Raw genomic sequence first — 27,625 nt, 5'->3', positions numbered from 1 at the left:
AAAAAAATTAAAAATATATTAAAAAATTTTGTTTTTTAATTTTTTTTACCTAGGGCCTTAAGGAATCTTGAGACGGCTCTGCCCGGAAGACACCCTCACTCGCCGCCCAATAACCTGGCCACTTATCCACCACCAGAGGCTTCCGGTCGTCCGCTCCGAAATAAATTATAATTTGATGGGGACGATAAACCCAGAAAAGGATCGCAATAATTTACGACCGAATCGCGACCATAATCCGATCGTAAATACAAGGGGCACGACCAAAAAAAAATGATTTATGAGATCTGTGTTCCCAATTTCTTTATTATCTTAAATATATAGTTATATACGTGCAACATAAGACATTTTTAACTTTCTCAAGGGTATTTCTGTCCAACATGATGTAAAAAAACCAGAGCAGTTTTGAGTTGTTTCACGTTCTCTGGCCGCCACTGCTCCATCTCTCTCCGTCGGCGCGCGTCCACCGCTTCCGACGGGGATCCCTAATTGGATGGCGCGGCGATCCGTACTTATCCACTATGGTACGATTCTTGGCCTCCATTAAACAGCGCCTTTTCGCCGCCACCCATATCCCCACCGGACGCCTCTCCATGTCGCCACCCTCATGCGATCCTGCCCTCTCGATCCCCGCGTTGCTCCGGACTTTTTCCGCTGGATCAAACGACACCCATGTTTCCTTCACACCTTCGATTCCTGTTCTTCCCTGCTTCAAATCGTTGCCAGATTCGGCCTCCACCGCCCCGCCGAGGAGATCGTTGTCTCCGTGATTAGGTCATGCTCCACCGCTGAAATTGACTCGGTTCTTGAAACTTCAAATCCTTGCATCTGACGGGTTTCACGCAGTTTATCCAAAGCTATAATTTAATGCTGATGGCTCTTGCAGGGCTCCAGATGATCGCTAATATGAAGGACTTATACGAACAAATTCAAAAAAGATGATATATTTCCCAATCTTCATATCTACAATACAATGATCAATGCAAATTGCAAGGAAGGGAAAGTTATCGATGAATTAGATCCAGATACTCACACATACAGCTCATTCATCTTGGTCTATTGTGCAGATGATGATTTGGAGCAGGGTCTGGTCCCAAATGTTGTTACTTTACAATGTTTTGATTGATGGCTACTGCAAAATTAGGAAGGTTGATCACACCTTCCATTCCATGTATTGGATTTGAGGAAGTCCAGAGGGTGTAAGCCAAATGTGAGGACTTATACTGAATTAGTTTGTGGGCTTTTCTTCAGATGAGGATGCACAAGGCAATGGCATTATTAACTAAGATGCTTAAGGATGCAGTACTAACCATGTCAATTACACTACATTGGTTCAGGGATACTATATGGAAAGTGACACAAAAAATTGGATTTAGGTTGCTGCATTTGATGGAGAAGCGAGGCTTAGTTCCCATGATAACTGAAATGAAGAGAAATAGAGTTGACAATCCATATATTGATGGATTGATAAATGTGAGTTTTTTTGGTCAAGCTTTGTCTAGTTCTATATTATGATAAAAGATGCATGTGAGCCCAATGATGAAACTTACTTCCTATTGCTGAAATCCTATTGAAAAAGAAATAAGCTGATGTTACCTTCATAGATGATGCTGATATGTGGGGAAAAGTGGGTATCGATATAGTCTCAAAGCTGTTTACAAGATTCTGAACAAGGTTGCAACCCAATAGTAAAATCTTACAGTTTTTTGTTGAAGCTTTTTGCAAGGTGCATCACTTGGTGGAAGCTAAGGCTTTGCTCTTCCACATGCAAGAAGCCTCTAAACTTCCTAATGCAGATACATATACACCTCTAATTATTTGTTGCTGTAGACTAAACAAGTATTTAGAAGCTCTATCATTTTTTGATTCCATGGTTTCATGTGGTCATCTGCCATATCTTGCATCTTATCAGCTACTGCATTGAGCATTCTGGACATTGTGAAGAAGGAAGCTTTGATGAAGTTAAATCAGTTTTCACTAGCTTTCTTTTGAAGGGTTATAGTTGCGATGAAATTGCATGGAAGATTCTCATTGACACTTTACTTGAGAAAGGTCATCTTGATTTGTGCTCTGATTGTTTGACTATGATGGAGGAATGAAGTGTTTTCCTAGTCCTGTGATATATACAGCTTTGGCCAAGAAACATTCATATGTAATTAATGGGCTCCCTAATGATTGACATTGACTTGCAGATATCTATATATCAAAGCTTCATATGTTCACATTGGACCAGTTCAAATGCACAAAGCAATTTGTTCAGTAATGTAATCAGTGTTGTGCATTTGGAACAGATTTTGATCTTTGAAGATCCCATTCAAAGGTTGGTCCTCCTTCACTTCTTCACAAAAATTCTGCAGTCCTCTTCATTTGTATGTGTGGATTGTTCTTAATTCTAAAATTTCATCCAGATGATAAATGTTACTTGCAATTTATTTACTCTTTTTTACATGCATGATACATGTATTTTCTAAGCTAAACTTGACTAATTTTCTGCAGTTACCATAACTTATATCAATCTTGTCAATTGTACTTCTAATAATCATACTTTGTTGGCAATACACTTTTTTATATTAATAGAGAACTTAGTATACTTATGGACTTGAATTCATTTTACTTTCATCTATGTCTACATGTTATTAACTCCACCTATGACGAACCAAGCATGGCTGGTCCCAAGCCCGGATAAAGGAGGAGAGTTGCATTAGGTTGTCAGCCAGCGTTAAAACTTTGACAAATATTAATGAATTGATCCATTAAACTATTGTATTAATGCTAGGTTGTTCCCTTAAAGGAACGCGTTACAAGGTCCGACTGTAACGTCTCGACAAAGATTGCTACATCTCCAGAACTTGGGTGTAGTGCTAAATATGCAAGAGTTCATGTTGCAGGGTTCGACTGTATCGGTAAGGACCGTTGTATCTCCATGAGAACTTGGGTGTAACGTTGAATAGGCAAAAGTTCTCACACCATAGGTTGGATAAGAAGAAACATGATAGGAGAACTAATAATCTAATATTTTGAACATGGAACATAGGAACCCTCACTAGTAAATTAATGGAGGTAGTAGATACAATGCTTAGGAGAAGAATTAGTATTTTATGTGTACAAAGATAAAATGGGTAGGCAAGAAGACAAAGATGATAGAGAACTCTGGTTTTAAGTTATGATACATTGGAAAAAGTAAAGCAAGAAATGGAGTGCGTATTGTTGTAGATAGTTTGTTAAAGGATGAAGTTGTAGGAGTAGTTAGAAATGAGGATAGAATTATAACCCTTAAGATAATAGTTCATTAAAGGATGAAGGTTTAGGTGACCAACTTAACTTAGGCAATTTAAGTAGGTCAAATGAGCATAGAAATTTAAATTTTTATCGTGGAATTTAAACTTCAGAAGTAGAACAAGTTTTAAATGAGATGCACAATAGAAAAGTCGTTGAACCAAATGATATTCCAATAGAAGTATGAAAGTGCCTAGGGAAACAAGGTGTTGAATGACTTATAAAATTATTTAACATGATATTGAAAATAAAAAAATGTCAAATCAATAGAGGATAAGTACTCTAGTTCCCTTATATAAGAACAAGGAAGACGTACAAAATTGTACAAACTATTCGGGTATTAAACTAATGAGTCATACCATGAAAATTTGGAAAAAAATAATACAAAATAGATTAAGGAAGGAGATCTCGGTGTCTGAAAATCAATTTGGGTTTATGTTTGGAAAGTTGACAATAAAAGTTATACATCTTATTAGATAATTAATTGAAAAATATCAGGAGCAAAAATAAAGATCTACATATGATACTCATTGACTTAGAAAAAACTTATGATGGAGTCTTAAAAGAAATTATATTGAGAATTCTAGAAAAAAGATGTGTTAGTATAACATATATTGAATTAATTAAAAATATGTACGAGCAGAGTAACTGAAGCATTTCCAATAATGATAGGGTTGCATCAAGAATCATCTCTAAGTCTCTATTTTTTTACACTAATTATGGACGAACTCACTGCACACATTCAAGACACTACCGTAGTGCATGTTGTTTGTAGATGATATTGTTTTGGTAGATAAGACACGTGAAGGAGTAAATGCTACACTAGAATCTTCGCAGAAAATATTAAAAGGGAAATGTTTTAGGCTTAGTAGAATAAAGACAGAATATATGAAATTTAAGTTTAACAATATTAGACATAATGAGACAATTGTTAAGATAGGAGATGATAAGTTGTCTGGAACCGAGAGTTTTAAATATTTAGGATTATTTTTGAAAAATGATGGAGGTTTTGAGAGAGATGTCTTACATAGAATACAAGTAGAATGGTTGAAATGAAAGAGAGCATCGGGTGTTTTATTTGAAGGTTCCGATATAGTCGGCAAGAGGGGCGTGAATATGCAAGTTAGAATTTACAATCTTTTGCTTTCTTTTCAGCAAAGACAACACACGTTAATTAAACAAAAATAAGTTAACATAAAAGAAAGAAAGAGGCGGAGATTTACTTGGTTACAACCACAGAGGTTGTTAATCTAAGGTATTTGAAAGCACTAACGAAGTTCTCCTTTGATGTATGCAGAGAAACCTGTTACAAAAATGAAAGTATGAACACTTTAAAATAGAATTACGAGTGTGTTGTTCTGAATGAAGAAGATCAGACCTCTATTTACAGCATGTTGGTCGAACTAGCCGTTTTGCTGACGTGACATCTCCGGACGCCTGGACCCGGTCTAGGCACCCCCAGCGGTGCACTTGATTTGCTCGCAACGGCTACGCAACGGTCTAAGGATAAAACTTTATCCTTGCCCTGGCTCCTGGACCGATCTGGTGCCTAGAGTGTTGCTAACGTGGGCATTCGACGTCATCCGTAGCAATGGCCCGCCGAGGCTCCCCTGTAGTGCTCGGGGGTCCAAGCGCCTAGACAAGTCAACACAGTATTGACGTGTCTGCTCTTCGACTTCGGTCGTTTGGGTGATGCTCTAACCATCCAGAGTTGAGCTCACCCTAACTCAACTCCGACCTTCTCTCCTCGAGCAGTCTTCCGCTCAGGCTTTTCGTTTCTCGGAAGCGCCGTGCACGCCCTTCTCGTCCTTCGGTATACTCTTCCGCAGCACCTCGTCCCTCGGATGCACCGAGACCGACGACTCACTTCCTGTGTTATTCTTCTCACTAGTTATGTCTTCCACTCAAGAATCAAGTACAACATAACGTAATTTAACTTGATTGATTACACCAAAACTTACACGGAGTACTTATAGTTCTCTCTTTTTTGATGTGTATCAACTCAAGTTAAAGTTAGGGTAAAAAAAATATAAAATTTATTTAAAAAAATAAATTACATTTTAAAACATGAATATTTTAAGTACTACTAAAATGTTGCAAATTAATTAACTCTCCCTTAACCCCCTAAATTTCTCTCCTCCTTTGATTACATCAAAAATTAGGGGTAAATATCGAAAAAAAATTCTAAGGGTGAATGCACAATGTCCCATTTTGAGAAAAAAATTCAAGAATTATTTTTGAATATTTGAATTTCTAAAAATTAAATACCAAATTTGTCAAGAATAATTTAAAATTTTGTTTTAAAATTTGAAAAATTCCAAAAAGTTTTATCAACGTGAACTAGAAACAGAATGATCAAATTAAAAATATTTACAAAAAATAAATATTTATTTTAACCAATATGAATATTTAATCAGAAATAATATTTTTCGAAGTTAAATGTTTTAAAAATAGAATATGATGGCTAAAAATCATGATAATTTTTTTTCAATATTTAAAATTTAATGTTTATCCACAGAAAAATTAAAATTCTCAAAAAATAATATCTCGATAATTTGTAATTATAAAAATATTATTTCTTAATAAATAATTCAAAATAAATCAGATAACGGTAAAAAATAATTTAAAAAATTTTTATTCGAACAGAATATCTACTGTCTTATTATTATAAAAATTTTGAATAAAAAATTCTAACAGAAAGTTTACACAAAAAATATTTTTCAAACAGAATATTCTAACCTAGCAAAACATTAAATTAGGGACAATTAAATCCAAACATGATTTTAGAACCCAATATAGATTTCTACCTTTTGGATTTCTTGTCACTTTTTTAATTTGACCTTTGTGATATCTAAAATATAGTTAAGCCTTTGAAAATTTTTAGAATTTTGAACATGTGTGCATGAATGATTCTTTTTCAGTTTTTCTATTTGATCCTTTAATTTTTCATTTTCAACTTTTACTTTGTCAAAATTTTCTAATCGACATGATTTTACTAAGGTTACTTTTAATTCTAAATTTCTTTTTTTAATTTTTCATTTTCTGCTTCAAATTTACAAGAACTTTAGAAAATATTTTAATAAATTTATATAGTTTATCGGAAGGTAGAGAACTTACCTCACTTATCGAGTCAGTTTCTTTGTAGACACTCTTCTTTTATCGCTGCTTTCTTCTGAAGTGTCTCCCCCTTCGTCGATGCTCATATCTGATGAAGTCTTGTCATCTTCTTGGTGACTTGTCATAAGTGCAAGTCCGACGTAGGCTTCAATCTTTGATTCAGATGACGACTATTCGTCCCATGTCGCCTTTAGGTTTTTGTTCTTCGTTCGTATTGGTCTTTTGTTCTTCTCCTTCTCTTTCAATTTTGGGCGGTTGTCCTTGATGTGCCATTTTTCATCACAGTTGTAGCATTTAATCCTCTTATTTCTAAGATGCTTCTTGGCTTGTTAAAACTGTTAGACTTAAAAAAATTTCTTACCATGAAAGTTGCTTCATCTTCGAGTGAAGAATCTGACTTTGGTTCGTCCTTTTTGTTGGCTTTTAATGCCAAGTTCTGACTTGGCTCTTTCTCTTTTCTTGTACTGGCATATTTAGATCGTGTAATTTTAATATAGAGAATAAATCTTCTAAAGTACTTACCTCTAGATTCTTCGAAATACAGTAGGCATCTACTATTGAAGTTTATTCTAGAATTCTAGGAAAAATATTAAGTGCATAACGAACTGTCTCGATTTGTTACTGATTTGCCGAAGTTGATAAGCCCGGTGATTAGCTCCTTGATCTTCGCATGTAGTTGAGCCACCGTCTCTCCTTTTTCTATTTGGAGGTTTGTCAACTGACTTCGAAGGATGTCTAGTCTTGCTAGCTTTGCTTCTAATGTGCCTTCATGAAGCTCCAGGAACTTTTACTACAAGTTTTTGGCCAAGGTGTAGCTTCCGATGCGGTTAACTTCCTGAGGCAGTAGGCTACGAAGTCATTTTGCTCCTTGATCCAAAGATATTCTTCTTTTTCTTCTCCTTGTTGATCTTTAGGTACTACAAAATCGTATTTGATTATTAAAAGAATTTCGAAGTTGGTTTTAAAAATTCCTCCATTCGACATTTCTAAAGTATAAACTCTCCCTCGAACTTTGGCGGATAGATGCTTGGTCCAACCATCGTCTCCTTGCTTTAGCAGGCGACTAGTCCTTCTAGAGCGGTCTGCGCTCTGATACCAAATTACCAATTGAAGGTCCCGGTGCGGCCAATAAAGGAGTGAATTGCCTTGCAAGTTAGAATTTACAATCTTTTGCTTTCTTTTCAGCAAAGATAACACACGTTAATTAAACAAAAATAAGTTAACATAAAAGAAAGGAAGAGGCAGAGATTTTACTATTACAACCGAGAATGTTCTTAATTCAAGGCATTAAAAGCATTAACAAAGTTCTCCTTTAATGTAGGTGGAAAAACCTCTTACAAAAATAAACGTACGAACACTTTAAAACAAAATTACAAGAGAAGTACGAGTGTGTGGTGTTTTAAATGAAGAAGACCACAGTTCTATTTATAGCCTGTTGGTCGAACTAGTCGTTTTACTGACGTGACATCTCCGTGCACCTAGACTCGATCCGGGCGCCCCCGCGGTGCACCTGATCTGCTCACAACGGCTACGCAACGGTTTGAGGATAAACTTTTATCCTTGCCTGAGTGCCTGTACCAGTCCGAGCACCTGGAGTGTTGCTGTTGTGGCCATTCGACGTCATCCGCAACAATAGCCCCCGAGGCACCCTTGCGGTGCCAGGGGATCAAGGCGCCTAGAGTTCAAACGCCTGGACAAGTCAACACAGTGTTGACTTGTCCAGTCTTTGGCTCCGGTCACTTGGGTGATGCTCCAGCCATCCAGAGTTGAGCTCATCTTTGTTGGTTGCTACTCGGAAAACCTAACGGTTCCTTTGTACAAAATTTTGTACAAGATCTGAACCTTTCCTAGCTACCATGTGTTCTTTTAAATTAAACTTGGATCGCCTGCGGAACTTAACACGTTTGATCCCAAGTTTAATTTATATGTTCTTATAGGTTTAGATTTAAATTTCTTGCAGAACTTAACACGTTCGATCCAAATCACCTAGGTCACAAAATTGATTAAATATTAATTTCCAAATTTGGCTTCCAGGACTGCATGGCGAGGCACATGGCCTTCTTGGATATGGGAGCAACCACCACCGCCTAGACAAAGCCTTTTAAGGAAAGTCAATATTTAATTTCCTTAAATAACTCTAGGTTAACCAAAAAGAACAATCGAAGCACAAGTTCGAAAAGAAAACAAAAGAACACAACATCGAAAACTAATTCGAAACCTAGAATCACATGCCTCTTGTATTTGGTATTTTTACAAAGAAATAAAACTAGTATGATGCGGAAAACAATTACTAGTTATACCTTTCTTTGTGAACTTTTAATGACCTCTTGATCTTCTACCGTATTCCTCTTCTAACCTCGGACATTGTGTGGGCAATGATCTTCCGAGATAAGAACCACCAAGGCACCTTCTTCTTCTTCCTTCAAGTTTCGGCCAAGCAAAAACTTCCAAAGGATGAAGAACTTTTTCCACCAGCCAAGCTCCAAGGGATGCAAGAAACAAGCCTCCTTTCTCTCCTTTTCTCCAAGCTAGATCCGGCCACTTCTATGTCTCCAAGAGGTGATGAAGTCTCGGCCACAAGAAGGAGAAGAGAGAAGGGGAAGGGGAACCTCTAGGAAGAAAAAGAATAGAGTCGTTCACCATGAAGGCACAACTACCCCCTCTTTTATAATCCTTGGCCTTGGCAAATAAGGAAATTTAAATAAAAATTTTCTTAATTCCTTTGCCATGAAAAAGAAAAATTATTTTAATTAAAACAATTTTCTTTTTTCAATTACAATGGCCGGCCACCTCTTTCCCCAAAACAAGGAGAGTTTTAATTAAAACAAAAATTAAAACTTCCTAATTTGTTTCCAGAAATTTATAAAAATTTCTCCAATAATTTTTATCCCTTCATGATTAGTTAATAAAAAGGAAATTTTATAAATTAAAATCTTTCTTTTAAACATGTGGATAATTTCCAAAAAGGAAAGTTATCTCTAAAATTAAAATTTCCTTTCAATCTACAAATAAGGAAAGATATCAAATCTTTTCTTAATCTTTTGTAGAAATTAATAAAAGAGAATTTTTAATTTTTAAACTTTCTTTTAAATCATGAACATGATTAAAAGGAAAGTTTTTACCAAAATTAAAATCAACCTTTTATTCTACAAATAAGAAAAAATATTTAGCTCTTCTCTTAATCTTTTATAGAACCTTATAAAAGGAAAGATTTAAATTTTTAAGCTCTCTTTTAAATCATGTTATCCACATAAGAAAATTTTAAAATTAAAATTCCTTTTTATTTTAATAGGGCCGACCACCTAAGCTTGAGTTCAAGCTAGGGTCGGCCACGAACATACCCATGGCCGGCCCTAGCTCGGTCTCCAAGCTAGCTTGGCCCTTATAGGATGGGTAGAAGGTGGATATAGGTGGGTATAGTACTTCATAATTAAGAGGCTACGATAGGGAGGGAGGAGGAATTGGTTTTGGTCTCCAGATTAGCATCCCGTGTTCGCCTTAACACACAACTTAATTTCATCAATAATAATTCATTCCACTAAAGAATTATTATCAACTACCGCACCAATCCCAAATTACATTTTGGGCTCCTTCTTATTACGAGTGTTTTAATGTGTTTAAGATGTCGAATGTCCACTAATTAAGTGAGTTCTTGACAACTCATTTAATTAATATCTTAGTCCAAGAGTAGTACCACTCAACCTTATCGCATGTCGGACTAAGTCCACCAGGTTTAACACGACAATCCTATGAGCTCCTCTGGGGACATTATCAACCTGATCACTAGGACACGGTTTATAATCAACAACGCACACTATAAGTGATATCATTTCCCAACTTATCGGGCTTATTGATTTATCAAACTAAATCTCACCCATTGATAAATTAAAGAAATAAATATCAAATATATGTGCTTGTTATTATATTAGGATTAAGGGCACACACTTCCATAATAACTGAGGTCTTTGTTTCTTTATAAAGTCAGTATAAAAAAAACGACTTCTAATGGTCCTACTCAATACACTCTAAGTCTACTAGTGTAATTATATAGTTAAGATAAACTAATACATAATTACACTACGTCCTTTCAATGGTTTGTTCCTTTCCATCTTGGTCGTGAGCTATTGTTTATAATTTATAAGGTACTGATAATATGATCCTTTGTGTGACACCACACACCATGTTATCTACAATATAAATTAATTGAACAACTACATTTATCATAAATGTAGACATTTGACCAATGTGATTCTTATTTCTAGATAAATGTTTATATCAATAGCTAGATTTTTAGTATACATCCTAACAATCTCCCACTTATACTAAAAGACTAAGCTGCTATATCTGCTGCCATACATCTGATTCCCAACCCTTCAACATGCCCATCAAAAGCTCTTGCCTTAAGGGCCTTAGTGAAAAGATCTATAGGTCATCATCTAATGCAATCTAGGCAGCAACAACTTCAACTCGTTTATACGATTTCTCGTTTTGGGCTCCGTCTTATTATGAGTGTGTTAGTCTCCCTGTGTTTAAGATAACAAATGTTCACTAATTAAGTAAGTTACTGACAACTCACTTAATTAATATCTAGCTCCGAGAGTAGTACCACTCAACTTCATCGTCATGTCGGACTAAGTCCACCTGCAGGGTTTAACATGACAATCCTTATGAGCTCCTCTTGGGGACATTCTCAACCTAGATTACTAGGACACAGTTTCCTTCTATAATCAACAACACACACTATAAGTGATATCATTTCCCAACTTATCGGACTTATTGATTTATCGAACTAAATCTCACCCATTGATAAATTAAAGAAATAAATATCAAATATATGTGCTTGTTATTATATTAGGATTAAGAGCACACACTTCCATAATAACCGAGGTCTTTGTCCTTTATAAAGTCGATATAAAAGAACGACTTCTAATGTCCCTACTCAATACACTCTAAGTGTGTAATTATATAGTCAAGATAAACTAATTCCTAATTACACTACGACCTTCCAATGATTTGTTCCTTTCCATTTTGGTCGTGAGCCACTGCTTATAATTTATAAGGAACCGATAACATGATCTTCTGTGACACCACACACCATGTTATCTACAATATAAATTAATTGAGCAACTACATTTATCATAAATGTAGACATTTGACCAACGTGATTCTTATTTCTAGATAAATATTTGCAAAAGCTAGGCTTTTAGTATACATCCTAACAATCTCCCACTTATACTAAAAGACTAAGTCATTATATCTGCTACCATACATCCGATTCCCAACCCTTCAACACGCCCATCAAAAGCTCTTGTCTTTAGGGACCTTAGTGAAAAGATCTATAGTCATCATCCGATGTAATCTAGGCGAGAACAACTTCTCCTTGTTTATACGATTTTTCGTATTGGGTGGTACTTCTCATTGACTTGCTTTTATAGACTTATGGTTTCTTCGAGTTTCACTGGACCAATATTATTACAATAAATTGTAATAATCTGGACAAACCAGAAATCATATCTAAGTCTATCTTGAGGTTATCGAGTCATTCGACTTTTACGGCTACCTTGAGGCTCGCCGTATACTAAGCTTCATGGTGGAGCCTAGAAAACACCTACGCTTATCACTCTTCCATAGTCACGACTTTTCCTCCTAAAGTAAACACAAAACCCGACGTCGACTTATTATCGTCTCTCCGATCGAAGTCAAAATGCAAGAACCAGTGGACCAAATTAACTACTTCAGTAAGCTAGCGATATAATCTATAAGGCTCTAAGGTACTTCATATATACGCGATCCACCGTCTCGTCCTTGTGGTTACTTTGATATCTGCTAACTACGCCTGCAAAACAGATTTCTGATTTCATACATTAGCATCGCATACAAGCATAAAGAACTGCCTTCATTTCTCTATCTCCTTTGATGTCTACGGAGACATTTCTTTAGATAAAGTTACTCCACGCTAAAAGGTAAGAAACCTTTGGAGTTTCGCACGCTTAAAACGAGCAAGGATTTTTTCGATATATGAAGCTTGGGATAAGTAAAATATTCTTTTCTTGCGATCCCTTATTACTGATCCCAAGAATATATACTTCTCCCAAGTCCTTCATATCGAATTGTTTCGACAATCATACCCTTACTTCGACAACATTTTGGTATTGTTTCCAACTATCAAAAATGTTATCTACGTATAAGACAAGAAATACCACCACGCTTCCATCACACTTTTTGTATATACAAACTTATCCGATATTAAATAAATCCATAGGTCCGGATTACTTGATAAACCGGATATTCCAAGACTTCAAGCTTTGCCACTGATTGAGCTTGCACAAGATGCTCTTTGCCTTTCAGAATGAACCCTTCTGGTTGCTTTATATGGATGCTTTCTTCAAGACTTCCATTAAGGAATGCTGTCTTGACATCCACTTGCCAAATAGATAAAAGAATCCAGATAGACTTAAGCATGACTACCGGTGAAAAGGTTTTTTTCAACAAGCTTGCTTTGAAAGTTTCTACCTTCCTGTCTATCCCTCTTTTCCTATTATAAACCTTTTTACACCCAATGACTTTTACACCATCTGGTGGTTCTACAAGCTTCCAGATTTTATTAGAATACATATATTCTAATTCTGTTATTCATTACTCTTTGCCAAGATGCTGCATTTTTATCTTGGAGTGCTTCATCATATGTCCGGGATCAGACTCATGTTCATTTGGGATGAAGTCCAAAAGACTCTCCCAAAACATGAATCTTTTAGGTTGTTTGACAACCCTCCCACTACGATTAGGCACTGTCTATAATTATGTATTAATTATGATACGTGTTGCAGTTTCTTGTGATATTTCATCTTGTACAGTTGGTATTAGATTAGACATGTCCTTTCTTAAGAACAAATTTACTTATGGGCTTGTGGTTCGTTACATAGTCTTTTTCTAAAAATCGGTCATTGATGCTAACAATGTCCTTCTGATTTTTAAGACTATAAACCTTCTTTCGTTTCACTAGGATAATCCACAAACAAATGAATTCCTGTCCAACTTATCATTGTCTCTCTTCAGCATATGTGTTGGACTATCCGAATCCGAATATGCTTCAAAATAGGCTTACGCTTATTCAGCAATTCTATATGAGTAGAGAATTCTGACTTGGAAGGTACTATGTTCACTTTTATTTCCAGAGTATATCCTTAAAACAAATTTGGTAAATAATTCATCATCAATCTACTTATTTCCATAAGAATCTTATACCTTCTTTCTACTACACTATTCTGTTGGGGTGTACTAGGTGCAGTTAGTTGGGATTGAATCCCTACTTTTGATAAGTGACTCCTAAATTCTCCCAAGAGGTACTTATCACTACGATCTCACCGTAGTGTCTTGATACTTTTACTTTGACGTTTCTCCGCATTAGCCTCGTACTCTTTGAACTAATCAAAACACTTAGACTTGTGGCACATCAAGTAAATGTATTCGTATCTCAAATAGTTGTTTATAAAATAGACGAAATATTCGAAACAACCTCTTGCCTGGATAGTCAAAGGTCTTCACAAATCAGAATGAACCTATTCCTATATATTTTTGGCTCCAAACCCCTTAGACTTAAAACCTTCTTGGTTATTTTTCCTTCCAAGTAAGACTCGCAAGTTGGAAATTTTTCCTCTACCAATGAACCCAAGAGTTCATCGATTATTATCCTTTGAATCCTACTCAAGTTAATATAACCTAGCCTTAGATGCCAAAGATATATTTGGTTCATTTTGAAGGTTCTTTCTCTTATTAAAGTTAGAGGATGTGTTATCAATTTCCATTTATTGCATCGTGGGAGTTATTGGATTATAAATTATCAACCAACGTATCAGAATAGATATCTTTTCTATTTTCTTGATAACAACTTTGTTATCAAAAATAGACACAATATTTATTCTTTAATAGTTTAGAAACTGAAAACAAGTTCTTTCTAAACTTAGTACGTAAAGACAATTTCTAAAATCCATATTTTATTCTTATCAAAGGATAAGCATCTCCCACTGCAATAGCTACCACTTTTTGCAGTAGTGCCCATGTAGACGGTGATTTACCTTTCATATAGTTATCGGGTTTCCTGGAACCCCTGCAATGAATTGTAGACATGATCAGTGGTTCATGTATCTACACACCAGGTACCGGTAGATAATACCACTAAACATGTATCAACTAATTAATAAAATACACCTATCTTGTTCTTAATTCTAAGAGGACAGACTACCTTAATATCCAAGTCTTATTTCCAATCATTATAATTGTGACTACTAAGTCTTTTCTATAGTATAACAACTAGGGGATTGACAAACATTTTAAATCCTAAGAATCACAAAAATATTTGGTCAAGACCAACACTTTTAAAATCCCCGTGAATTTTGTATGCTACGATAGTGTGGACGTATACAAATTCAAAAGGAGATTTTGTCCATTAATTTTATTATCTCGTCATCTTAACTTTATGACAAATAAAATTAATAGTTGGTCTATCTTAGATCAAATATTTGAGTCAAAACTTTGAATTTAAAATAACATTTATTCCTCAAACAATATTATTTAAATTCACCAACACCTCAAACACCGTGAATTTTGCATGTCACGATAGTGTGGACGTATACAAATTCAAACATTTGTAAGAGGAGGGTTTTACCCATTAATTACCTTGTCAAAAAAAAATCTTTATGACAAATAAAATTACCTCAAACACCGTAAATTTTGTATGCCACGATAGTGTGGACGTATACAAAATCAGACATTTATAAGAGGGGTTTTAATTTTATTATCTTGTCAACTTATCTTTTTGACAAATTAATAGTTGGTTTTGCTTTGGTCACACAAATAATAGCAGTGACTTCGATGGGGAGGATACTATTAGATGTGCCTAACTGTATACCATTACTTGACACTTAGTCCATCAAATAAGATTGTGCCCCTTCCGATGGGGAAGATTACACGCTCTTAGCTAATTTTCTATAGTCATCCAAAATGGAAGTTTAATCTAGTGATCCGAAAACAAGCTCATCCGATATGGAGAAAGACACTCAGAGCCAACGCGCAAGCTTGTTACATCACTTATAAACCAGTAATGGAGACCGTGAAATTTATTTAAAAATAAATTCCTCTCCCACTTAGTTATTTAAAGTGAGGAATTTTGACTATGCTAGCCTACTTAACATGCATACTAACAAGCACACACAACATAGCATAAAAAGCAATAAATAGAAAAACTAATTTTCAACTATTATGGCTTTTATCAATTGCTATCCTCCGTGTGTCGCCAACCCTAGCTGCTGCCATCTTTGGCCACCGCCACCGGGTCTAGTTGTCGTATCCATCTTGCTCCTTGTTCCGCTGCGCCTCTGGTCCTCAAAAGGTTCCATGCCTTGCAAGATTCGATCCGCGACATAAATAGAATTTTACATTTTTCGATCCTATATTCCTCGAAGGAATGTACATGTAAACTAGATCGAACATAAAATAAAATTTACATCAATCGATCATATATTCCATAAAAGGAATGTACATGTAACTAGATCAAAAAATAAAATCCTAATAAAACTAAATATAGCTCATGCTATATTTTATAATACAATCATGCACACACAATAAAATACCCTTGACATGTCCAAGGGTCCAATCACACACATAATATCTATAAGTCATAATAGTTGGATCCTGCATCCACAAAGTTAGCACATCCTACTATTATCCTGTCTAAATTATGTATGACATGTGCATAATTAAACTAATACCAAATACACAGAGGCAAAACCCTAGCTCTGATATCAATTGTTGGTTGCTACTCGGAAAACCTAACGGTTCCTCTGTATAAAATTTTGTACAAGATCTGAACCTTTCCTAGCTACCATGTGTTTTTTTAAATTAAACTTGGATCGCCTACGGAACTTAACACGTTTGATCCCAAGTTTAATTTATATGTTCTTATAGGTTTAGATTTAGATCTCCTGCGGAACTTAACACGTTCGATCCAAATCACCTAGGTCACAAAGTTGATTAAATATTAATTTCCAAATTTGGCTTCCAGGACTACATGACAAGGCACATGGTCTTCTTGGATATGGGAGCAACCACCACCGCCTAGACAAAGTCTTTTAAGGAAAGTCAATATTTAATTTCCTTAAATAACTCTAGGTTAACCAAAAAGAACAATCGAAGCACAAGTTCGAAAAGAAAACAAAAGAACACAACATCGAAAACTAATTCGAAACCTAGAATCACATGCCTCTTGTATTTGATATTTTTACAAAGAAATAAAACTAGTATGATGCGGAAAACAATTACTAGTTATACCTTTCTTTGTGAACTTTTAATGACCTCTTGATCTTCTACCGTATTCCTCTTCTAACCTCGGACATTGTGTGAGCAATGATCTTCCGAGATGAGAACCACCAAGGCACCTTCTTCTTCTTCCTTCAAGTTTCGGCCAAGCAAAAACTTCCAAAGGATGAAGAACTTTTTCCACCAACCAAGCTCCAAGGGATGCAAAAAACAAACCTCCTTTCTCTCCTTTTCTCCAAGCTAGATCCGACCACTTCTATGTCTCCAAGAGGTGATGAAGTCTCGGCCACAAGAAGGAGAAGAGAGAAGGGGAAGGGGAACCTCTAGGGGCCGGCCACACCTAGGAATAAAAGAGAGGAAGAAAAAGAATAGAGTCGTTCACCATGAAGGCACAACTACCCCCTCTTTTATAATCCTTGGCCTTGGCAAATAAGGAAATTTAAATAAAAATTTTCTTAATTCCTTTGCCATGAAAAAGAAAAATTATTTTAATTAAAACAATTTTCTTTTTTCAATTACAATGGTCGGCCACCTCTTTCCCCAAAACAAGGAGAGTTTTAATTAAAACAAAAATTAAAACTTCCTAATTTGTTTCCAGAAATTTATAAAAATTTCTCCAATAATTTTTATCCCTTCATGATTGGTTAATAAAAAGGAAATTTTATAAATTAAAATCTTTCTTTTAAACATGTGGATAATTTCCAAAAAAGAAAGTTATCTCTAAAATTAAAATCTCCTTTCAATCTACAAATAAGGAAAGATATCAAATCTTTTCTTAATCTTTTGTAGAAACTAATAAAAGAGAATTTTTAATTTTTAAACTTTCTTTTAAATCATGAACATGATTAAAAGGAAAGTTTTTACCAAAATTAAAATCAACCTTTTAATCTACAAATAAGGAAAGAGATTTAGCTCTTCTCTTAATCTTTTGTAGAACCTTATAAAAGAAAGATTTAAATTTTAAATTCTCTTTAAATCATGTTATCCACATAAGAAAATTTTTAAAATTAAAATTCCTTTTTATTTTAATAGGCGACCACCTAAGCTGCTAGGGCCAGCTACAACAATTCACCCATGAACCAAACCATGGTCGGCCCTAGCTGGTCTCCAAGCTAGCTTAGCCGGCCCCTATAGGATGGGTAAGAAGGTGGATATAGGTGGGTATAAGACTTATAATTAAGAGGCTACGATAGGGACCGAGAGGAGGAATTGGTTTTGGTCTCCCACGAATTCATGTTCGCCCTTAACACACAACTTAATTTCATCGATAATAATTCATTCCACTAAAGAATTATTATCAACTACCGCACCAATCCCAAATTACATTTTGGGCTCCTTCTTATTACGAGTGTGTTAGTCTCCTGTGTTTAAGATGTCGAATGTCCACTAATTAAGTGAGTTATCGACAACTCATTTAATTAATATCTTAGTCCAAGAGTAGTACCACTCAACCTTATCGTCGTGTCAGACTCCAACAGGTTTAACACGACAATCCTTATGAGCTCCTCTTGGGACATTATCAACCCAGATCACTAGACACGGTTTCCTTCTATAATCAACAGACACTATAAGTGATATCATTTCCAACTTATCGCTTATTGATTTATCAAACTAAATCTCACCCATTGATAAATTAAAGAAATAAATATCAAATATATGTGCTTGTTATTATATTAGGATTAAGAGCACAAACTTCCATAATAACTGAGGTCTTTGTTTCTTTATAAAGTCAGTATAAAAGAAACGACTTCTAATGGTCCTACTCAATACACTCTAAGTGTACTAGTGTAATTATATAGTTAAGATAAACTAATACCTAATTACACTATGACCTTCCAATGGTTTGTTCCTTTCCATCTTGGTCGTGAGCTATTGTTTATAATTTATAAGGTACTGATAACATGATCCTCTGTGTGTGACACTACACACCATGTTATCTACAATATAAATTAATTGAACAATTACATTTATCATAAATGTAGACATTTGACCAATGTGATTCTTATTTCTAGATAAATATTTATACCAAAAGCTAGACTTTTAGTATACATCCTAACAATCCTAACCCAACTATCTTCTCTCCTCAAGCAATCTTCCACTCCGGCATCTTGTCCCTCGGAAGTATCGCACGTGTCCTCGTCTGCCGGTGTATTCTTCCGCGACACCTCATCCCTCGGATGCACCAAGCCCGTCGGCTTGCTTCCCGTGTCATCATTCTTGCTAGTTGCATCTTTCGCTCGACTTCTTATGTTCCTAAATTCCTATACACTTAGACACAAGGATTATATAAAACAAGACCTAACTTAACATGGTTGATCAGATCAAAACTTACCCGAGATACTTACATTATGTGACCGCAAAACACTTCTAAAGCTTAAAGGAAAGTTCTACAAAATTGCAATTAGACTTACTATGTTATATGCAGCCGAATGTTGGGTTATGATTCAAGCACATGAGCAGAAGATGAGAGTTGCAGAGATGAGGATCTTAAAATGGATGTGTGTGTAGGATCGTAAATATGCTAGAGGGGGTGAATAGCGTTCGTCGAAAATCATGAGTTAAAAACAGTTACGCAGCGGAAAGGGGAAATAAAAAAACAACGCTAACAATGTCAAGTTTTACTTGGTTCAGAGCCTGTGACGACTTCTACTCCAAGGCTCGTGATCGTCGATCGCTTTCGCTGGGCAATCATTATCAATTCGTAAATGGATTACAAAGATTGAGTACAAAAACTGAAAATAAAACTTGTTACCGACAAACAAAAAGGAAAATGAAGTCTCTCGTTCCTCAAACTTCGGAGCAGTCTTTCAGTGTCATCGGAGCCTTTTCGAAGCAGCACTTGAATATGAAAGTTGTAGCAGATGATGTTCTGAAGCTGCTAGTCCAAGGCCCTTGTATAGGCTCATTCCGTGCTCCTGGAACCCCTCCGGGCGCCTGGACCGTTGCTGACATGGCGATCTCTCATCGAAACTTCATCCGCGAAGTTTATCCACTTCCGGGCGCCTGAACTGTTGATGTGGGTTCGATCAGTCGTTGCACTCCAACTCAGCTTCGAGGTAACTTTTCTGGTCCGGGCGTTCAGATCGCCCGGGTGCCGCAGGCCCGGGCAACACTGATCCGGGCTCTCAAACTCCGGGCGCCCAGACTCCCTTTTTCAGCCTTTGAATTCCTGCAAAAAGGAGTTAGTCCAGACAAATAAAAATATATTTATCCTGTAAGCACCACATTAATAAAATATGAGTAGTAATTAGATCTTGTCTCCTCGAGACCAAGATCTAGTCAATGTCTCAATGTAGGTTTCTCAAATGGACCTAAGTTGGATCGGCGCTTATAGTTCCCTCAACCGGGAACACATCCTCACTAGATCTCTCCTCCAGTTGCTTACCTTCACTTATTACTTGTAATCGTTTGACGTGCCTTTGACCCACCAGGTCTTCCAGCCAATTGTCAGGTTTCGTGGATCTAAATAGACTTCGGCCGATTGTTAGGCCCCGCAGACCCAACTGGATTTCCCGCCAAATATCGGGCCCCGTGAACTTATCTGGACTTCCCACCAGCTATCGGGTCTCGTGGACCTAGCTAGATTTTAACCTGGTGTCAAGTCAACCATCAACTTCTGCACACTTGGTAAAGCAATTATATCACAAAACACTCTAATTTTAATCCACTTGTCATTTATCAAAACCTGAGTTAGATCATTAATACAAATTGTACCAATAGTGTGGACATACGAGGATAGACATAATAAAAAATGAGAGCATTAGAGAAAAAGTTAGAGATGCATCTATTGAGCAAAAACTATGAGAGACATGTTTAAGATAATACGGGCATGTACTTAGATGACCAATAAATGCTCCAATTAGCGATGTGAAACTATGACAAATACACATATCAAACGAGGAAGAGAAAGACAAAAAAAACTTAGTCAGCAGCAATAAAACAAGATAACATTTATTTAAGTATAGATGATGATATAGTAGGAGATAGAGCTCAATGACGTAAAAGGATCCATATAGCCGACCACACCTAGTGAGATAAGGTTTGATTGTTGTTGTTGTTGTTGTATGACTACATGTTATTAACATATAAATGGGTGGTATTTAGTGTAGTAGTTATGAAATGTAAAGAACTTTTCTGCTGTGTTACAATACCTTGTGTTTGTTCCCTGCGAATAGGATTTGGAGCCAAATGGTTGGCTAGATGAATTTATAGAGTTCTCACTTGGATTAGGTGTGTCTACCTTTACCCATTTTCATGGTCTGTTGTTCTTTTCAGATCCAAGCAGCTATCTCATTGGAGAGTCAAACCATCATTGGGCAGGGATTAGGGGAAGCCAGCTTGCAGTGATGAAAAAGAGTTGAGCATCGCCTAAGTTCAAACCATCAAGAGTGTTTTTTTAGCTTATTCTTTTATAGGTGAATTTTCGTTTTCCTTTTCCAAGTTTTCCCAAGTTTTACTTTTTATCGCTATTTTGGTTCTGATTTTTTTTTTAAAAATGTCAATTCTTCTCATATTCCGGCTTAGCTGATAGATGGTATTTAACTTCAAGATCCAAACCAAGCCATAATGGTAACTGTAATGTTTTATTAAGAACAGAATGACACTTTTCAAACATTGGAGATAAACTGAAAAAAAAGGCCCATTAGGAACGGTAATATTTTCTTGTTTGGTATAAGGGGGTTTTATGCAATAACAACTATCAATTCTTATTCCACTAGGTGAGGCCGCTGTATAGAGCCTTCTATGTTATTGCGTTTTATCCGTTACTATATTATCATATATATTTAAATAATTTTATTTTATTTTATTGTTGCTAACCTAGTCTTTTTGGTCTTCCTCTTCCTTATTTGATGTGTATTTGTCATAATTTCACATCGCCTAATTACGGTATTTATTCACCATCTAAGTACGTCTCCATATGGTTTTGCATAAAGGGCATTTATTGGCTCTTTATGCAACCAAATGTAAGCATTTGGTCTTCAATTACATTTTTCAAAATCATTATCAGTTGAATGTGGTCATCCAACATAACCACTCCATTGTACAGTTGAACCAAGCAGACATTTAAGATGCAAAACCATATGTACCATATGTTGTGACGTCGCATGCTACTTTGTGTCAAATAGCAAACTTATTCCTTAAATTTATTTTATATCCTCGGAGAATCATTAATTACCATTATTCAGCAGTTTTCATCCTTCCTAATTTCTTGTTTTCTGTAAGTTGGTAAATCTGGGAAGTTGGGAAATAAATGGCTGCATCAGATCACTCTTCTTAATCAAACGATCAACTCTTAGCATTTCCTTATCTTTAATGCACAATGTTCATGCTCAGAAACTTTGCTGCTTGTAACAGCCATTAAAAAGTCTTAGTATTTATCTCACAACTCTTGGTAATCATGGAACTCCAGTTGGTTCTTTTATACTACTCACTACTAAATTAGGTGTTCTATAATATTTTTTTAGTTGAATCTTGAAACTTCAGGCAGAAAACAAGGTCCACTGGAAAACTTGAGATGTGTGATTTGCCATTGTGACTGAAATGCTTTCAAACTACCAACTGTTCATTTTTAATTCTCCCATGGAAGCATTGCTGAGAAAACGTAGCCATTTCAGTGTAGTTATGTGGCATTACTACTAAATGTCTCTCAGCTCTTAGAGACTCAAAAACTCTTCCAAAGCATCTCATGCAATGAGGTTCCTAATTTCTGCAACATGTTCTTGCTTCACATGTATGGTTCAGGCTCAACATAACCACTTCACATGTATCTTTATAATGCAGGAACTCTCCTGTGCCTTTGCTGCTACCGAGGAGCTGACGGTATGGTATTACTGGGCGACATATAATAATTTGCATTCTAGGGAACAAATGACAATTTCAAAATCATAGGGGTAAAGTAATATTTTCCATTTTCTTCTTTTTTGTATTATTGAAAATTTCTTTGTTGCTGTCTTTCTTGGTTCTTAATTTTCTTCTGCTTCAATTACTAACTCCTAGATCTTGATTCTGGATAGTTTATTGTTATAAGAACATCCTGGAATAGTACTAATTTAATGACTTCAAAACTTGACAGATGGATTTGGATTAGTGCAACCTTACGTGTTTGGTATCTCTACAATGAGTCGTGGTAAAGAGTATTCAATACACTCATATGTCCACAATCTCTTGCTCACCTTTAGATTTTGAAACAGTAAATCGAATTGTAGAATATTATTTCCCTGAATGAAGTAAATAACTTTCAACTATAAAAAAATTTATTGTCCCCATGGAGGTGTCTAGTTGGCTAGAGGGTGATATATTTGCTACAATGGGACAGATTAATTCTCAGGGGGAAAATTTCTTCCACCCTCTAGTCACTTGCCAGTTTATTATAAGTTGATCTCGTGATTTACTTCCCTTCACATAATTTGGGGACAAGTTGTGAAGGGCACCTGAAATAAGCATAATCACTTTTTACTGCAGCAACTATAACAAAAATTATTATTTTACCTCATTTGGCATGGACACAATGATTATGTTTTAATGATAAATTGGTGAGTACAAACCAATCACTACCAAAAAAAAAAAAAAGTTAGCAGTTAGGAAGGAAAAAAAAATAGGTTGGAAAGTTGATTTAGTACAAATAAAATAGATAAATATATGATGGAACAAATCATTGATTGATTATGTTCCTAGAAGACCAAGATCAAATCTAGCAACATATGGATGTCTAGATTCATTTGTTTGATTTTGTTCATCTCGTCCACTTTGAAGAAACCCTACTTCAATCATGTACTCAATTTTCAACTGTATGTCCTTTATACAAAAGGATGAGATAGAAAGAAATACTTTTCCTTAATGGATAGTAGATCTGAGAATGTTGGCTTTCAGGATGAGCTTCCATGTGCACTTTCTCGATTTATCCAGGTGTCCGGTGGGAAATTTCGTGGGACTAGACCGATCATTCCAGATTTGACGTTACCTGACCTACTTAATCATTTTTTTAATGAGATAGAATGAAAGAGATATTTGCTTGCATAATGTAAGTATAAAAGTTATATTTATTTAGTCCATTATTGATTATTTATGATGACATAGTCAAAATTAAAAATATTTTCTCAAATTAGTTCACTTCAAACTCACTCCATGACAAATCCAAAAAACCTAAAGTTTATTGAACGTTTATCTTTTTACCAAAATAGGTTTTGCCTCAGGGTTTCATTCAGTTCAATTTATTGTTCCGTATGTTTATAGACTTTTAAAGTTTGATATTTATTTTACAAATAATCTAATAAATTTAAGAACTTTTGCCTTGTCTAATTTATTACAATAATACAAGGTCATGTTGCTAAATTCTAGGTAAACTCTAAAGTGGATTCCATTATCATCCAACTAATTCTTTACAAGATATTCTCACTAACCATGAACATATTTCCTATAAATCAATTTTAGCTTACCTCTACTTTCCAGGCACTACTACAACTTAATATTCCCTTTTTCTTCTTGTTGTTGTTCTCCTTGTTTCCTTCCTCCTTGTCCCCTTTAGGCGCCCTCGAACTAGGAGCATCAACAATACAATCAAAAGCGATTTTGACTATGGCGATATCGACAATAAGGCATGTGGATTTCAGCTACCGATATGTATAAGATGACAAGGAGTTTCTTGCGGACATAGGTTGAGACCACTAGGAGATAACTATAGAAACAAGAACTTTATTGTGGTTTTTTGTTTATTGTGGTTATTTGTTTATTGTGATGGATCGATACCAATTGAAGTCGAAGTGGTCCTCAATGTTTCATTGTTGTAAATTAAGTATTGGAGCCATGATTATTTAAGTAGTTAATCAAGGAGTGGGGATGCTGTAGGATTGTTTAATATAAAGAGGATAAAAAGGTATCGAATGACTTATTTGTGCTATTTGGTCTTTTTTTTAAAAAAAAAAAAATAATAAAATACGGAGGGAATATCTCTAGGTTTCTGTGGATATGGAGGGCATATCTCTAGGTCTTGTGGATATAGATAAAATTATTATGATAAACAATCATCATTAGTGATCGTTAATAATCAACAATTTTTCTATTAATTCTCATGTTATACAATTTTAGTTCTTGAAGCAAATACCTAATTATTATGCCTTTTTTATTTTTTGAGTATAAGTAAGAATTCTTATGGTGAACAATCATTATCATCATCATTAATATTGTGTTTTTAGTTTATGAAGAAAATATGCTAAGTGATTCATGTTTTGTGTGATGTAAAAAGTGATGATCAATGGAACAGTTTTTATTAGAATAAATTAGTTAATTTATTGATAAAGCAAATTGGAATCTTATTTATTAATTTACTAATAGAGTCTTTAGATACCTAATCATGGATGTTTGCATGGCTTGTTAATTGATTAACCTAATTAATTATGAGGTAAGGAGTCACGTTGACAAAAAGAATTTAGATTAGCACTATAATTTAATTAGAAGGTGACAAATGTCATCCACGAGCTGATGCTTAAGTATCCTAATGAGAATCTATAGATTGAGACACTTAAATCAACAAATGGATAAGCTGTAAATCAATTAAATAATTAATTTTCACAATATTTAGGAGGTAAATAATAATTCATATATTTTCTTGATTAAATTTATGTGATTTATGAATTATGTGGCTAACTTATGAAATTTAATTAAGACATGAATCTCATATTTAATATGCATTAGGGTCGTACAACGAGATTATCTTTATTTTTTATTATAATTAAATTTATGTAATTCGTCAATAGAACTTATAAAATCTGTTTAAGAAATTTATCTCATATTTAAGAAATCTGATTATATATGTCAATATAAAATAAGACTATGGTTTAATTTTAGATAAGTTAATAAATAAAATTACTTATAATTTATTTTACTAAAATGATATATTTTTTAAATATTGAACAATCATGAATACAAATCTTAGTTCTCTTTTCAATTTATTTTACTTCTATCAATTCGAAGTACATATTCTGATGAGTAATTAAAATAAATATTGTAAAAAAATAAATAGTCAATTAATTTTGAGGTCGGTGTAAATCATATAAATTATGGTTTAAATTTTTAGTGAACCGATTGGATTGAATGGACTATTAATATTGCTTGTAACGTTGCTTAAGACATTGCCTTAATATATAGTTTTAATTGAGGATTAATTTTGGTATTAAGATTTAATTAATATTGCTTGGTCCCGATTAAGTTTTGAATTAGGGTTTAATCTTCAACTATGGTTTCTCCTCAATTAGCAAAACTTGATACATGAGTTCTTTTCTAATTAAATCTATTGCTTTTGCCGACGATCAAGAGAGAGATTAGAGACCAACGCTTGATTAGATTATTTTTATAATAATAATAATAATAATTATTATTATTATTATTAAACAGAGAGTCAATTTTTTAAGCATTTTAATTAAGTAAATTTTATAAAGAATTAATCATGGGTTTAATCTAATTTGAATTGACTTCTTGTCGGCCTCGTGGATGTGGATAAGCAATGTCACGCATGCATAGTAATAAAAATATTTAATAAATAAATTTTGCATGTAATCCCTACCCATAAAGTTTTATTTGCTTCAACTTTCTCATACAAATATTGTGTTCTAATTGCTCCTCAATTTTTAGGTACAAAAGGTCCAAAAATGAATATAATTCTTCTTAAATTCAGCACTTTACATTAGAATCGAATATATTTTCTATTAAATTGAGTATATTTTTTTCCTGTTTTAATATAATTCCTCTTAAATTCAGCACCATGTAAAAAGAAAATTTAGTATATTTTCTATCCAATTTAAGTATCATTTAAAGAAAATCTAGTATATTTTCTATCCAATTGAGTATTATTTAAATAAAATCTAGTATATTCGAGTATATTTTTTATTAAAATTGTCCTTCATATTTTTTTAGGTATAAATAATCTAAAAATGAATATAATTCCTATTAAATTCAACATTTTAAACTAGAATCGAGTATATTTTCTATTTAATTGAGTACGATTTTTTTCCTATTTAATATAATTCCTCTTAAATTCAGTATCATTTGAAAAAAAATCTAGTATATTTTTTATCCAAGTATCATTTAAAGAAAATCTAGTATATTTTCCATCCAATTAAGTGTCATTTAAAGAAAATCTAGTATATTTTTCATCCAATTGAGAATTTGATAGAAAATATACTAAATTCTAGTTTAATGTACTGAATTTAAGAGGATTTATACTCATTTTTAAACTTTTATACTTAAAATATCAAGGACAATTAGGTAAGTATATTAGACTAGGGAGTGAAAATAAAGAATTTTTTCAATGGGGAGTACATGTAAAGTTGTGTTTGCCAATAAGGGTTGCATGTAAATTTTCTCTTATTATTGTTGTTGTTTATTATTTGTCCATTGAAAAATAGATGAGTAACTCTTTTTTTTCTTTGTCATTTTTGAAAACTTAAAAAAATAAACAATAAATAATAAATAAATATTAGATTTTGTTCGTTAAAAAAAATGAGGAAATGGCTCAACAATTTAATTGGTGATAAACTAACAACAAGAAAGATCAAGATATTTTACTATATTGTAGTAATTAGCTTAAGGCTTGGATAATTAACTGAAATATAATTAATCACTTCAAAATACACGTGGATAGATTTTTTTATCCTTTTATAAAGCTTTTTTGAATTAAATTAAATTAAATTGGGTTTTAGTCTTTTGCATGTTTCTTCAAAAAAAAAAAAATTGTTTCTAAGAATTTAAAAAAAAGGGGAAAATCTTTATCCGCTATTTACAGAAATTCTTAAATCCAATACGGTCAAATTAACATTAATAATAATAATTTAAAAAGTCAAAATAAGTCAAATCTTCTCTAACATTTATATTTTTTTCACATATTATATATATATATACACAATATATTATTTAATCAAATTTGTTT

The 27,625-nt window shown here is 34.1% G+C and overlaps 1 long non-coding RNA gene across 3 annotated transcripts; it reads left to right on the top strand.

Annotated features, from left to right (window-relative positions):
- Window positions 1–399: 399 nt before the first annotated feature.
- On the top strand, window positions 400–24,656 carry LOC121997524. 3 transcript variants are annotated; one of them, XR_006116302.1, is made up of 5 exons: window positions 400–771; window positions 884–2,317; window positions 20,980–21,119; window positions 22,486–22,595; window positions 22,778–24,656. It is a non-coding gene; the product is annotated as an uncharacterized LOC121997524 (long non-coding RNA). The 3 variants fall into 3 exon arrangements; XR_006116300.1 differs by having other exon boundaries at window positions 24,230–24,650; XR_006116301.1 differs by having other exon boundaries at window positions 22,486–24,656.
- The last annotated feature ends 2,969 nt before the right edge of the window (window positions 24,657–27,625 follow it).

Source organism: Zingiber officinale, chromosome 6A (genome assembly GCF_018446385.1).
Source record: "Zingiber officinale cultivar Zhangliang chromosome 6A, Zo_v1.1, whole genome shotgun sequence".
NCBI classification, from domain to species: Eukaryota; Viridiplantae; Streptophyta; class Magnoliopsida; order Zingiberales; family Zingiberaceae; genus Zingiber; species Zingiber officinale.
The sequence above is the reverse complement of the archived record's forward strand: the minus strand, read 5'-3'. Positions and strand labels throughout refer to the sequence as shown.